Source organism: Capra hircus, chromosome 21, assembly GCF_001704415.2.
Source record: "Capra hircus breed San Clemente chromosome 21, ASM170441v1, whole genome shotgun sequence".
Lineage (NCBI taxonomy): Eukaryota > Metazoa > Chordata > Mammalia > Artiodactyla > Bovidae > Capra > Capra hircus.
The window spans coordinates 60,315,348-60,329,034 of record NC_030828.1 but is presented as its reverse complement, the minus strand read 5'-3'; the positions used below and the strand labels follow the sequence as shown (position 1 = coordinate 60,329,034).

The 13,687-nt window shown below is 40.4% G+C and overlaps 1 non-coding gene across 1 annotated transcript; it reads right to left on the bottom strand.

Moving 5' to 3' along the window:
- TRNAC-ACA lies at nucleotides 12,904–12,975 on the bottom strand. Its single transcript has one exon. It is a non-coding gene; the product is annotated as a tRNA-Cys (tRNA).

The following is a 13,687-nucleotide window of genomic DNA, read 5'->3' as shown; positions in this document are numbered from 1 at the left end:
CTTTGCGCGTGTTCCATGGTTCTCAATGTCAGTTTCTTGCTCAGGTCCTACAAGTTTCCATTTTCAGTGCCTTTCCTCCACGTGTCATGGCCTCATTAAGTGTTGATTCACTTTGTTGTACAGCAGAAATTAATACAACATTGTAAAGCAACTATTTTTCCAATAAAAATGAATTTAAAAAAATTTTTTAAAGGGACACAGCTAAAGATGAGATTCGCCTTGACCACCCTTACCTCTGCTTTCTCTCTTTCATTCTAGAGGTATCCATGGTTAACAGCTTGATGAGTGTCCTTCTAGAGCTCCGTCTCTCCATTTATGCAAACTTATATGTGCTCATGAAAGTAAAATAAATACATTTCCCTGAAAACATCTGACAACAACATACATGCAATGTTTTAAAAAGAACTCATAAAGCTTAACTATCATCCTACTGCCTCTAAAATCAGATGCAGTTCAGTGTGCACACTGCTATATTTAAAATGGATAACAAACAAGGACCTACTGTAGAGCACACAGAATTCTGCTCAATGTTATGTGGCAGCCTGGATGGGAGTGGAGTTTGGGGGAGAATGAATATGTGTAAACGTATGGCTGAGTCCCTTTGCTGTTGATCTGAAACCATCACAGCATTGTTTGTTAATTGGCTATACTCTAATACAAGACAAAATGTGTAATAATAATGTTTGTAAGTTTATGTTTGAAAGAAAAGTATTTAATTTTTACAAAATTTCCACATTTTTACATTTTATTGGTACTTATTTTGCTCTCACTAACCAAAAAAAAAAAAAAAAAAAAAATCAGATGAAGTCCAAATGCCTTAGCAGGACTTGCAAAATCTTTCAAGGTCATGAACTAGCTGCTGCCTTCCTTTCTGCCTTCCTGCTCCTCCTTGTTATCTTCAGCAGCTCATAAGCAGGCATCTCTCTTTTTATTGTACTTCAGTTTATTGTGCTTCACAGCACAGATACTGCATTTTTTACAAATTGAAGGTTAGTGACAACCTGTATTGAGCAAGGCTTGTGTTTCACAGATACTGCATTTTTTACGAATTGAAGGTTAGCGACAACCTGTATTGAGCAAGGCTATGAGTGCCATTTTTCCAACAGCATTTGCTCACTTCATGACTTTGTGTCACATTTTGGTGGTTCTTGAAACAGTTCAAACTTTTTCATTCTTTTTATATTTGTATGGTGATCTGTGGTCGGTGGTCTTTGCTATTACTATTGCCCAAAGCCTTGGACTCTCTGAAGACTCAGATGATGGTTAGCATTTTTTAGCAATAAACTATTTGTAAATTGGGCTTCCCACGTGGCACTAGTGTTAAAGAACCTGCCTGCCAATGCAGGGGATGTAAGAGATGTGGGTTCTATTTCTGGGTTTGGAAGATCTTCTGGAGGAGGGCATGGCGACCAACCCCAGTATTCTTGCCTGGAGAATCCCATGGGCAGAGGAGCCTGGTGGGCTACAGTGCATGGGATCACAAAGAGTCAGACACGACTGAAGCAACTTAGCATGCATGCAAGCATGCATTTTTAAATTAAGGTATGTACATAGTTTTTTTTTAAAGACAAAGCGATATTGCACACTTAATCGACTTCAGAATAGTGTAAACATAACTTTCATATACCCTGGGAAACCAAAAATTCATGTGACTAACTTTTATCGTGATAGTCGTTTTATTGCAGTGGTCTGGAGCCAAACTCACAGCATCTCTGAGGTCTGCCTATAATTGACTCCAAGATATTCATTATGTAAAATGCCTGCTAGTTTGGGTCCTTAAGGAAACAAAAGCCTCACAAATGAAATCTATTTTTAATCAACCTATCGGAGTATAATTTACATACCACAAATGGACAGTTGGAGGGATTCGACAATTGCATACACCCTACACCATGTCAGTCAAAATAAATGCATTTCCAGCAACATATAAGTATCCTTTGTGTCTATTAAGATGATCACTTGGTTTTTCTCCCCCATTCTATTGATCTGGATTATATTGATTGATTAAAAAAAATAAGTTTAAGTTACAAATAACTTTATACTTACATGGAATTCACCTCTTTCAAGTACACAACTCAATGATTTGTATTAATTTTACTGAATGGTGCGACCATCACCACAAATCAGTTTTAAAGCATCTTTGTTCCCCTCAGAAGACCCCTTCATGCCCATTTCAGTTGATCTTTGACCCTCTTTGTTCCTGGGCAACTACTAATCTGCTTTCTCTATACATACATTGGCCTTTTCTGGACATTTCATATATAAATGGAATCATACAATACATGGTGTCTTACATCTGGCTTCTTTCACTTAGCATATTTTTTTCACTTTTACCTATAATGTAGCATGATTCAACAGTTCGTCCCTCTTTTAATTGCTGAATAATATTCCATTGCCTGGACATATAGATAGATAGATACACTCATCACTGGTGGGCATTTAGGTTGCTATCAGTTTTTGGCTTTTCTGAATAATGCTGTTATGAATACTTTTCTGCAGTTTGTGTAAGCATATTAATTTCCTTGGATAGATACCTACAAGTGGAATTGCTGGACTTTATAGTAGTTCTGTGTTTAACTTTTTGAAAAATTGTCAAGCTGTTTCTCCAACTGGTCACATTGATGGGTTTTCTGAATTTGAAATCAAACTTGATGCCCTAGGATAAACCTCCTTTGATCATGATATAGTATACTTTTCTTTTTTACTCATATTGTTAATTTGATCTGTTAATTTTTGGAAAGATTTTTGCATCATATTCATGAATAAAATTGATTTGTACTTTTCTGGAAATGTCTTTGCTTATTTTGGAATCAAGGTAACACTAACCTTATAAAAGAAGTGAAAAAAATTTCCTCTTGCTCTATCTTCTGAAAGAACTAGTGCAAGACTGGTATTATTTCTTTTTGAAGCATTTACTATAATTCATCACTGAAGCCATTTGAACTTGGAATTTGTGTTGTTAGGACCAAACTGAAGCCAGGACAGGCTCTAAGGGGCAGGCTAGGCCTGAGGTTTAGTCTCTAGGAAAGCTGAGGCACTGGGAACTCCCACAGGCAGTGTAGCTCGACCAATCAGAAAAAAATCCCTGTAGCCCCCCTACCGCTCCAGACCTCAGCCAATCTGGATAGGGATGCAAGGTTTAAAAGTCCTGCGCACACACGCACGCATGTGCGTGTATGGCTTAACCAATCAGCTATGCTGTTACAGTAACAAAGAACCGTCTGTATAAAAGTAGATGTGATTCAGAGCTCCGGGCTCTCATCAAGACCCCATTCTGCTGGACGAGACTTGAGCCCTAGGTCGAGCTAGCAATAAACCCCTTTATGCTTTTGCATTGCTGCGGATGTCTTATTCTCTCAGTTTAGGGAACTCGGACACTGGGCATAACATTTGGGGGCTTGTCTGGGATCCCATTAACTGGGAAGAATAACACTCTCCCGGCAGAAGGGATTTCCTCACTAGGAGGAGAGATATCTGAACACCGGTGTTAGTTCTGGTTAAGACCAGCATAAGGCCGAGGCCTGGCATCGTGCTGGGGAGGCGGCTGGCTCTGTTCTCTGGTTAAGACCAGTGTAAGGCCGAGGCCTGGCATTGTGCTGGGGAGGCGGCTGTCTCTGTTCTTTGGTTAAGACCAGCATAAGGCCGAGGCCTGGCATCGTGCTGGTGAGGCGGCTGGCTCTGTGGACGTCCTGCCGGTAAGATACTCTCAGGAGGGAAAGTGTTAAAAAGGGGGGCCCAGGAAGACCTAGTGCTGTGTTCTCGGCCGATGTGTATTTGTTATCTGTTTGTCGTGTCTGTGTGAGTGCCGCATTGTCTCTGCTCTTTGTGTGTTCATTTTGTCTCCTGTGTTCTTCTCTGTAATCATGGGGCAAGCGACTTCTGCTCCTTTGTCCCTTATGACTGACCATTTTTCTGATTTCAAATCTAGGACGCAAAATCTATCGTTATTGGTGAAAAAGCTGAGACTGACATCCTGACCACTCGGGGTACTCAGGGGCCAGATTGCCTGCCAATGGACCAGACCCAGCAGCCGCAACAGGGACCCTTTTGTCCCTGGTCTCCTCCTGACGTGGACAACTGGCCACGTCTGGTAAGGAACAAGAGACTTTATTGACCTCTCTCCCCTCCCTCTCTCTTTCCTCTCCTTAACCCTTTCTATCCTTCCCTGTTTTTCTAGTCCCTCCCCCGGTCCTGGACGCAAGAATCTGGTCAAAGGGCCCTCAGCCTGAGCTGAGGATTGGAGACTAATCACCTCCTCTTGGCAGAGAACTCGAATTCTGGTTCTGATTTCTGGTAGGGCCAAGTTCCAGTCCTCTCTTCTCTAGAGGCCCAGGGAAAAGTCCCGTAACGCCTGGGTATCAGTAGGTGGCAGGAGACGTTTGTAAGGCCACCCCTTTTGCCCCCCTCTCCTGCCTCCTTCCCCTTCTTCTTTCAACCTGGCTTCCTTTCCTCCCTTGAAATCTTTGATGTTAGTACTTAGATCTGAAGTTCTGTGTCTCTATAGGAGGTTTCCTGAGAGACTATATTTTTGTATTTAAGGGCTTCCGTGGTGGAACCGAGGTTAAAGCATCTGCCTGCAATATGGGAGACCTGGGTTCGATCCCTGGGTCGAGAAGATCCCCTGGAGAAGGATATTTTGCTTTGTCTGGCCACCATGTGGTTTAGACTGCTGCCATTTTGTTAAAACTTGATTTTCTTTCCCTGTGCCTTGAGACCAGGGCTCTCAGGAACACTTATCTAGACCATCTCTAACTCCTGACACTGAGGAAAAAGGGGGGGGAAAAAAAAAAAGACTTAAAGCTAGATATTGCACTGTGTCTGTCTAAATATGTCTTGGTAATATTTTTGTGGTTAATATGTATATGAGCTCTATTTATTTGGCTTAAAAAAAAAAGGTGTAAGCGGTTACAAATAAAGTAATTCTAAATTAAACAATAAATTCCAGGCTCATGTGAACTGGGAAATATTCAATGTTAAATACCTGATATTAATGTTTGTTTGTTGACCTATCTAATATAGACATGTCTTAAAATAATTAACATTAAGTAAAATATTTTCATTGTACCTAAGATTAATATAAGTTAAATATTATATCTGTTACAAGTTTGTCAACAAGGAAATTACCTCAAGTGAAAAAACTTCTAAAAATGTAAATGAGATATGAACTTTTATATCTCTAGCTAACTTTGGGGTGCTTCAGAGGGCCCCTGGAGCATCCCAAGGAGAGATATTAAACTGTGTTTATTTGGTTGGTTAAATTACATGGAAAAGATTATCAAACGAGTAATAAATCTGCTCATGTTATAATGTATGGTAAATTAACTAATACAGATATCCTAGAAATTATATGGAGTTTTTAACATTCTGATATGTCCTGGTATTTTAATGAAAAACCTGATGACTTCACAAAAGTTAGCAAAAAGACTGAATGAACCAGTAAATATGCTTATAACTTTTATGGTTTCTATCTAAAATATTATGGGTTTAAATCTTATGTTTTCAGGGAGTAGGGAAAATCTTCCTCTCAAACTAATTATGACAATACTTTGGTAAAATTAAACATTATAAACAAAACAATTATATTTTCTGACTCCTCTAAAAATTGAAAGTTCTTAGGTTTCCAGTAAGTTCATCAAATGAGTTAGGAAGGTTATCTCACGGATACAAAAATCTCAAGAAATTTTTGAGACCTTAAAAAGGGAAGAATTCACCTAGATTTTTTAGGCAGAATCTGCGATAAGCCTTTGGTGTGAGTTTCCCAGCCCTGTTTTATTTTAAAAGTTCAGTCTGAGACTCTATAAATGTTTCAGCAAAATAAAAAGCCTATAATCAATTATGGTTATAAAAATCATCAGACCAAAATCAGTGAGAACAGACCTATTTTGCAAATAAACTAGCCTTAATTTGGTTATATTTAGTAAAAATAAGGGTAACTTATAAGGAGAAAAAGATATTTCAAAACATTAAATCCCAGTTTGTTAATGGAGGTCTGCATCTAGTAAGACTCATCTCTTAGATAGTTCTTTGCTGTTATGTGATATTGGTGTAAAATTTAATTGAATTCTTGAAAAACACCCTACATTTGTTTCTGAAGCTTATCTCAGTAATCTATCTTTGGATGAAGATCAGATGCCTCATGACCTGCAACCAGGACGGGAAAAAGACATAATTTAAGGGACTGTCTCCAACATGGATGGAAGGACTTTTTTATCAGGAGAAACTGCACTACACCAGGATGAAAAGACGACAACATCAGAGGTAGACAGCTTCCCTGAGATGCTGGACCCAATTCGTATGATCACTTATGTTTTCTTGACTTCTTAGACCTTTGCATATAAGTCAAATGCTTTTCTATCATATGCCTGATCCTATACTAGTTTTAAAAATCAATCCAATTGTTGGGTTTGTAGCCAATTACCTGTGTCTAGTTCTGGGTTACCTTGGTAAATTTCTCTACTACCAGACTCTAACTGGTTGGCCCTGAGAAAATTTACTTAAAAATTATAGTCGTATTCAGGTCACTATGGTATTACTAGACAGGATCCCCTCACTGGGCCAATTAATAATGCCTGCTCTGACTCTGGCTATAAATTTGAGCTTTTTTCTACTACCCAAGCTCAATCAGAACAAGAAAAGTTTCCACAAAGAAGGGAAAAATCTCCCACAATTATGGGATGGATTTATATAGATAATACCAGGCTACAATAATTTAGGTTTAAAGTCTCCTCTGTTGGAAAAAATAAATAAATAAGTAAATTATACTAAAGATAATCAGTCTAGTAACACTAGAAAACTGGGCTATGTGCCTTATAGATGGTGCCAATATATAATTTCCCTGGAAGATAAAGATTCTACAGGACAGACTAAGTCAGATGACCTGAAGATATACTGGGCTACATCTAATGGAAGTTCTTAACATAAGTCTTACTTGTGACTTTACTAATACTGCTGGCTATGTTATTTGTATTTCCCCTGTCTTATGAAATTGCTGTTTCTTACACTGTCAAATGTGTGTATGAGGCCTCTAATAAAATAATATATAGTCCCATATGAGATCGATGATGGTAACAGTGTAACTCTAGATATGGAAAGAAGCAACAAGAGGGACTATTTTCCTGGACCAAAAAACTAATAAGACAGGTGGTCCAGAGAATTTTGGATACTGTTTTATGGCCTAATCCAGTAACAGCACATTGAGTGGCCTGTCAACAGATCTTTGCCAAACCTGAGAATGGACATTCTCAGCACCATGGGATAAAATGGTCATGAAGTGCCCCCCCCTCATAATCATGGTCAAGTTTATGAGCAAAAAGGGGCTCTGCCAACTGAAGACTGACACTCGCTATCTGCATCTACAAAGATTAAATCATGGCTGCTGCAACTGCTGACTTTCAACGCCCCTGAAAAGAGTTCAGGGTGAAAATCAGGAATGAGGCACTCTGTGCTCTGGGGAAAAACTGGCAGAACAGGCCATCAGATAGTTAGATCTTTTCAGGAGAAGATTTTATGAGTCCCAATTCTTGCGTCTTCTCATATCTAGAAAAACACTGACGTCATTAATGGTGAAATCTGCTTTGGCTATTAAGAAATAGTTTACAATTAAAAATCAAAATAGAGTCACTACAGTTCAGATATCCTGGAAAATAACTAGGTGATGCTATGGGTGTACTTTCAGATTAGAGCTTGTATTGCTCCAAGCTGGGGCAGTCCTATGCCCCATTTTGACAGGAAGTTATCATAGTCATTGTTGCCTAGTTCCCTAAAATTAAAACTGAGCGGGACTCTGTGGGGCTCTGGAGTACAGATCTGCTCTGTGTTCTCCATTTCTTATCTGTAGGATATAGACTTTGTTCAGCCTCCTTGGCCTTCCCTGAATTTCAAAGCATGGATTCAAACAATTGCTAATCAAGGAAGGGAGGGGATACAAAAACAGAAACAATCAAAGGTTGGTACAGCCTCCAGACAGAGTCCTGGTTCCTACTCAAAGAAATATGCATAACAATGTCTTTGAGCCCCCACCCAGGTGGAAGATGGTAACTTCAGACTAAACACAAGATTCTTGGAGCACTGCTCTGTTGCCTCATCACCAACCAATCAGAAGAGGTCACAAACCCTGTAACCCTCACCCCAAATGTTGCCTTCTGTTTCTGGGGACCAGAGATGACCATCCTGTTAGGTCTCTTGTTTGGCCCTTGTCTATTTCGTCTCTGAGAGGGACCAACTAAATTGCTGCAACTACAAGGGTAAAAGCTGGTTTCAGATGTGAAAAACCCCAACTTAGATCAGGTAGAGAGACTTATATTCTGCTAGGCAGGCCTGTGCCCATGCACAGCAGGAAGAAGTTACAGAAAAAAGAGATCTCCGTCCCAATTCCCCAAAAGTATCTTGAGTATGAAGTCTCAGGGGGCCTATGTGCTGTGTTAGGGGAAGAATGTTGTTTTTATGTGAATCATTCAGGGGTAATCAGGGAGGCCCTGGCCAAGATAAGAGAAGGGCTAAATCAGAAAAAAAAAAAAAGAAAAATGTCTCAAAATTGATTTGAGTCCTGGTTCCAAAAGTCCCTGTGGTTAACAACACTAATTTCCACCCTGGCGGGCCCTCTAATAGTGCTACTATTAATACTTACTTTTGGTACATGCATAATAACTAAGCTTGTTGCCTTTGTAAAAGACCGCGTCCGTACCGTCCAACTGATTGTACTGAGGCAACAGTATTAGGCTCTGCCCCAAAATAAAGAGGAAGATTCCTCTATGTAGCTGAAGATAGGGGGGAATGTTAGGACCAAACTGAAGCCAGGACAGGCTCTAAGGGGCAGGCTAGCCTGAGGTTTAGTCTCTAGGAAAGCTGAGGCACTGGGAACTCCTGCAGGCAGTGTAGCTTGACCAATCAGAAAAAAATCCCCGTAGCCTCCTGCCTGCTCCAGACCTGAGCCAATCCGGATAGGGATGTGAGGTTTAAAAGTTCTGCACGTGCGTACGGTTTAACCAATCAGCTATGCTGTTACAGGAACAAAGAACCGTCTGTATAAAAGTAGATGTGATTCAGAGCTCGGGGCTCTTGTCAAGACTCCACTGCGCTGGATGAGACTTGAGCCCTAGGTCGAGCTAGCAATAAACCCCTTTATGCTTTTGCATTGCTGTGGATGTCCTCTCAGTTTTGGGGATTCGGACACTGGGCATAACAGTGTGTGTGTGTGTTTTATAACTAATTCAACTTCTTTAATAGATGATCTATTTCTTCATGAATCAGTATTGGTAAACTGAGTGCTTTGAGTTATTGAATATTTTGGCCCTACATTTTTCACAATGTATCTTAATTTTCTCTAAATGTTTGTGGCATCTGAGGCAATACTGTGGCTCAGACTGCAACAAATCTGCCTGCAATTCTGCCTGGAGACCCGGGTTCCATCCCTGGGTTGGGAAGATCCCTGGAGAAGGGAATGGTAACCCACTTCAGTATTCTTGCCAGGAGAATTCCATGGACAGAGGAATCTGGTGAGCGACTGTCTATAGGGTCACAAAGAGTCAGATATGACTGAGTGACTAACACTTTTGGCATCTGGAGGGGATGAAACTCTAAGATCGCCAAGCACCACTCACCTGGGGTATCTTAATTCTGCTCTCAACCCCACAGCAGCTACTACCTGGAAAAACTGGGTAGTCTCAGCCTGCACGTATGCAGCCAAAACTCATCAGAGGAGTTGTGAGTGAAACTGCACAGCCCAGACTGGGACTTAAATCTATAGGCTGGGACTCAAACCCAGTCAAAACACAGACTGTGGCTTGAACAAATTGTTTTTTAATTAAGATCACATACCTGGTCTCAGAAATTAATAAAGCTCAGGTTCTTTGTGTCCGATCACAGAAAGAATTCAGTAAGATACAAAGTGATAGGTAAGAAATGGATTTATTTAAAGACAATACTTTGGCCACCTGATGTGAAAAACTGACTCATTTGAAAAGACCCTGATGCTGGGAATGATTGAAGGCAGGAGGAGAAGGGGACGACAGAGGATGAGATGGTTGGATGGCATCACGGACTCAATGGACATGAGCTCGAATAAGCTCCTGAAGTTGGATGGACAGGGAAGCCTGGCGTGCTGCAGTCCATGGGGTCACAAAGAGTCGGACACGACTGAGTGACTGAACTGAATTGAACTGAAACATTTCACAGGCAGAATGCAGTCTATCTCAAAAGATGAGAATGGCCCTGGAGGAAACATACTCCACAGAATGTGGGCCATCTCAGAAGGTGAGAGGTCCTGAAACGTGGGATGGCTAGTTTTATGGGTTCATTTCATAGGCTAATGACTGGGAGGATTATTCCAACTATTTGGGGGAAGGGGCAGAAATTCCTGAAAATTAGGCCACTGCCCACTCTCTGACCTTTATTCAGCCTGGGACTGTCTAGGTGCCTACAGGTGTATCATTATGTGCTGCAGTGAGCACATAATGCGGTCAAGGTCCGCTGGAAGTCGGGTCTTACACCATCTTGGACGTAGCTGGCTGTGGCATGTCTCTGTTATATCCTCAAGGGCTATGTCATTCCTTGAGAGGTTGTGCCCCGCCCCCTCCCCTCCTGTCTCACGAGGACCCCAAATGCAGGCTTAAACCCACCCCTTTGCGCAGTCCACTACTCCATGATGCTCTGTCCCGCAGATTCCAACCACTTCATCTTCTCTGAAGGCTGACTTTTGTTTCCTCAGATCAAAGGTACTACGTGGATTGTTTAGTCTCCAACTTGCTGTGACCGTTGGGAAAATGTCCCCTTGGAGAAGCTGTTATTATAAAAAGGCCCATCCTGGAAGTTCTCTTCTTTCAGAACCAGCATTCTCGCACTGCTTGAGGACAAATGCTGAGAAGCAGTTGCTTCATGTATTCTGTTCAGTCCTATGGTTGATTATGGGGTTGGTAGAGTTATTCCACTGTGGCCAGAAAGCAAAATAAGCTTTTAAATTTTAACTCTTGTTCTCATAAGTAAGTGAAAACATCTTCATGTGGTCATCATAATTGTTTAATGAATATATCTTCTTTCACTTGTTTGATGTACCAAGTTTTAATGATTCATCTCATAATGCACATTGGGACTGTTTTCAGGAATCGGCCTCTGGTAGATAAGAAAAAACGTTTGTTCATGTAGCCTTTGGCTTTTGTTTGGTTATGTCTAAGGAAAAAATTCTTCAATGTGAAATTTTTGAGTCAAAATTATGAACAGCTTCACAGTTCTTTATATATTTTTATATATTGTTATATATATTTATATATTGTTTTATATATATTTTTATGGATGGTTTTCTGGAACACTCTTAAGTCACCACTTTATTAACATTGAGTTGTTTTCATTTTTTCAAGTTTTGCCCAATTTATATTGACTTCTAGTGGAAATGAACACCTTTTTCCCCCTTTGCTATGTTTTTTGAGACTTTAAGCTTGGAGATAGCAGACACTAAGATTTCACTTTTTCTTTTTCATATTATGAACTAAAATAATACCTGCAACATCAGTAAACAAAGGACGCTGCACGTATCAAGTCTTCACATTACCGTCACCCAGACAGTGAGCCCTGAGGGAACTCAGGATGAGAAAACAGGATACTGGCCCCAGATAGCAGAGGTGCGTATCAAAGAAATGATTTCAGCGAGCCCAGACTCTTGCATCTTCCCAGACAAAGAAAAAGTGCTAAATTCCTTAACTTGATTTCTTTTATTCAGTAATCCTTTGTTCCGACAACCTGGTCTTTTATTGCAAAAAACAAAACAAAACAAAAAAAAACAAAAAACCCTCCTATATATCCTAATTCCCTCCCTTGCTTCTTTGAAATGGTCTCTCAGAATTATCTGAGATACTGTGTCCTGAACTTAAGTCCTCAGTTTTGTTTACCGAATGAAACACAAGTTCCAACTTTTAGCCTGGGCTTTTCTTTTTCAGTTAACAATATCCACCTTGTTTAATTTCTGCCTGCTTTTGTTATATCCTCTCTTTTAACTCTATGACCATTCTAAACAAATTTATTTTATAGTCTTATCATATGTGGTGTTTCATAAAACTTTTTTCATCTAGAATGAAGAGGCTTTTGCTCAGCGTATTGACTTCTTTCTTTGTTTTCTTTTTTTTTCATGTATTTCTGATATTTGGTTTACAAACTCAAAGTAAATTTGAGTGTTTTTTGGATTTACATCTTTTATGCTTCTCATTTTCCTTATCTATGTGCTTTTTAAAAAATTATTATTATTCTGTTGCTTCCACCTGGTCCATGGACTGTCAGAGTAAAACCTGGACCTTCATTGGGTTTTGGAGCTCTTGCCTCTAGTTGATACCAAGGATACCACAATCCAATTACAGAGATAGTGAGATAAAAGTTGTGATAAAGCTATAGTCACAGGCAATGGGCCATTTTTACCCCCAGCTCCTTCTGAATTGAGCCCTCCTGATCTGTTCCCTCATCCCACCACCCTCAACCCCGAACCCTGGCTTTAATTTGTGAGTCTAGCTTTAAAGCTCTTTTTATTACACTGATTCTCATTCAGTGCTTTTCTTGCCTTGTTCTCTTTCTAGTAAAAAGGTGCTTCTCTTTCTTTTGCATCTCATTTTGTCTTCTTTGGGTGTCTCTTTCTTATATTTTCTTCTCTCATTGCTACCCATCTGGGAGTGATGTTCAAGCATGAACTCCCCTATCTCCACCAAGGGCCCAATGCTTAACCTGACCCAGGTAGAACTCATTCTTCCTGAAGATTTGTATGCCACACCCCACCCTAACTTGGGCCCAAGTGAAGTGAAGTGAAGTCGCTCAGTCGTGTCCCACTCTTTGCGACCCCTCGGGCTATAGCCTACCAGGCTCCTCTGTCCATGGGATTTTCCAGGCAATAGTCCTGGAGTGGATTGCCATTTCCTTCTCCAAGGGATCTTCCCAACCCAGGGATCGAACCTGGGTCTCCTGCATTGTAGACAGACGCTTTACCATCTGAGCCACCAGGGAAGTCCTCCCCCTGGGGCAGTTAGCACAGGAAATGGTGTTTGTTTGCGCAATCTGGCAAACCCACTAATTCAAGTCTGCCCTTTTGTTTCCATATGGGATGACTTCAGTCAGTTGAAATCAAGAAATGTTTATTGTAGGTTACTATGTTTGGTTGGCAGGACTGAGGACTAAAACACAACAAAAAGTTCTTTAAAGCTTGTCGACAGCTCCTAATAAGGAAAGGTAACAGTTACATGACTTATCTTCCCCAAATATAAGCAGCTCTTTGCTGGAAATCGCCCTCAGCCAAAAGCCCCTTTCTTATAACTTTAGCAAAGCTATACTGTAACTAACTTTTAAACCAGACACTTCCAGGCTCTATTCATCTCCTGCCCAAGCAGACCTTACAAATCTTTTAATCACACAATAATTTGCCTAACTTGTTGGTTCTTTCTATAAACCAAAATAGAAATGAAGAATAAGTAATTAAGAGATGACCAGATCTCTTCCCTAGCTTCCCTTTAAGTAATCACATGAAAAAAAAACCAGAGTGAGCAGACTGTGTGAACAAGATGGCATCTAGAGAAAGACTGTCAACAGGCGGCCAAAGAGCCTCATAGAAGCCTGCACGTGGCAGGAGTGGTGAGGACGATGACTCCCTATCTCAGTGATTAACTGAGATTCAGTGAGTTCAGTTCAGTTCAGTCACTCAGTCATGTCCGACTCTTTGCGA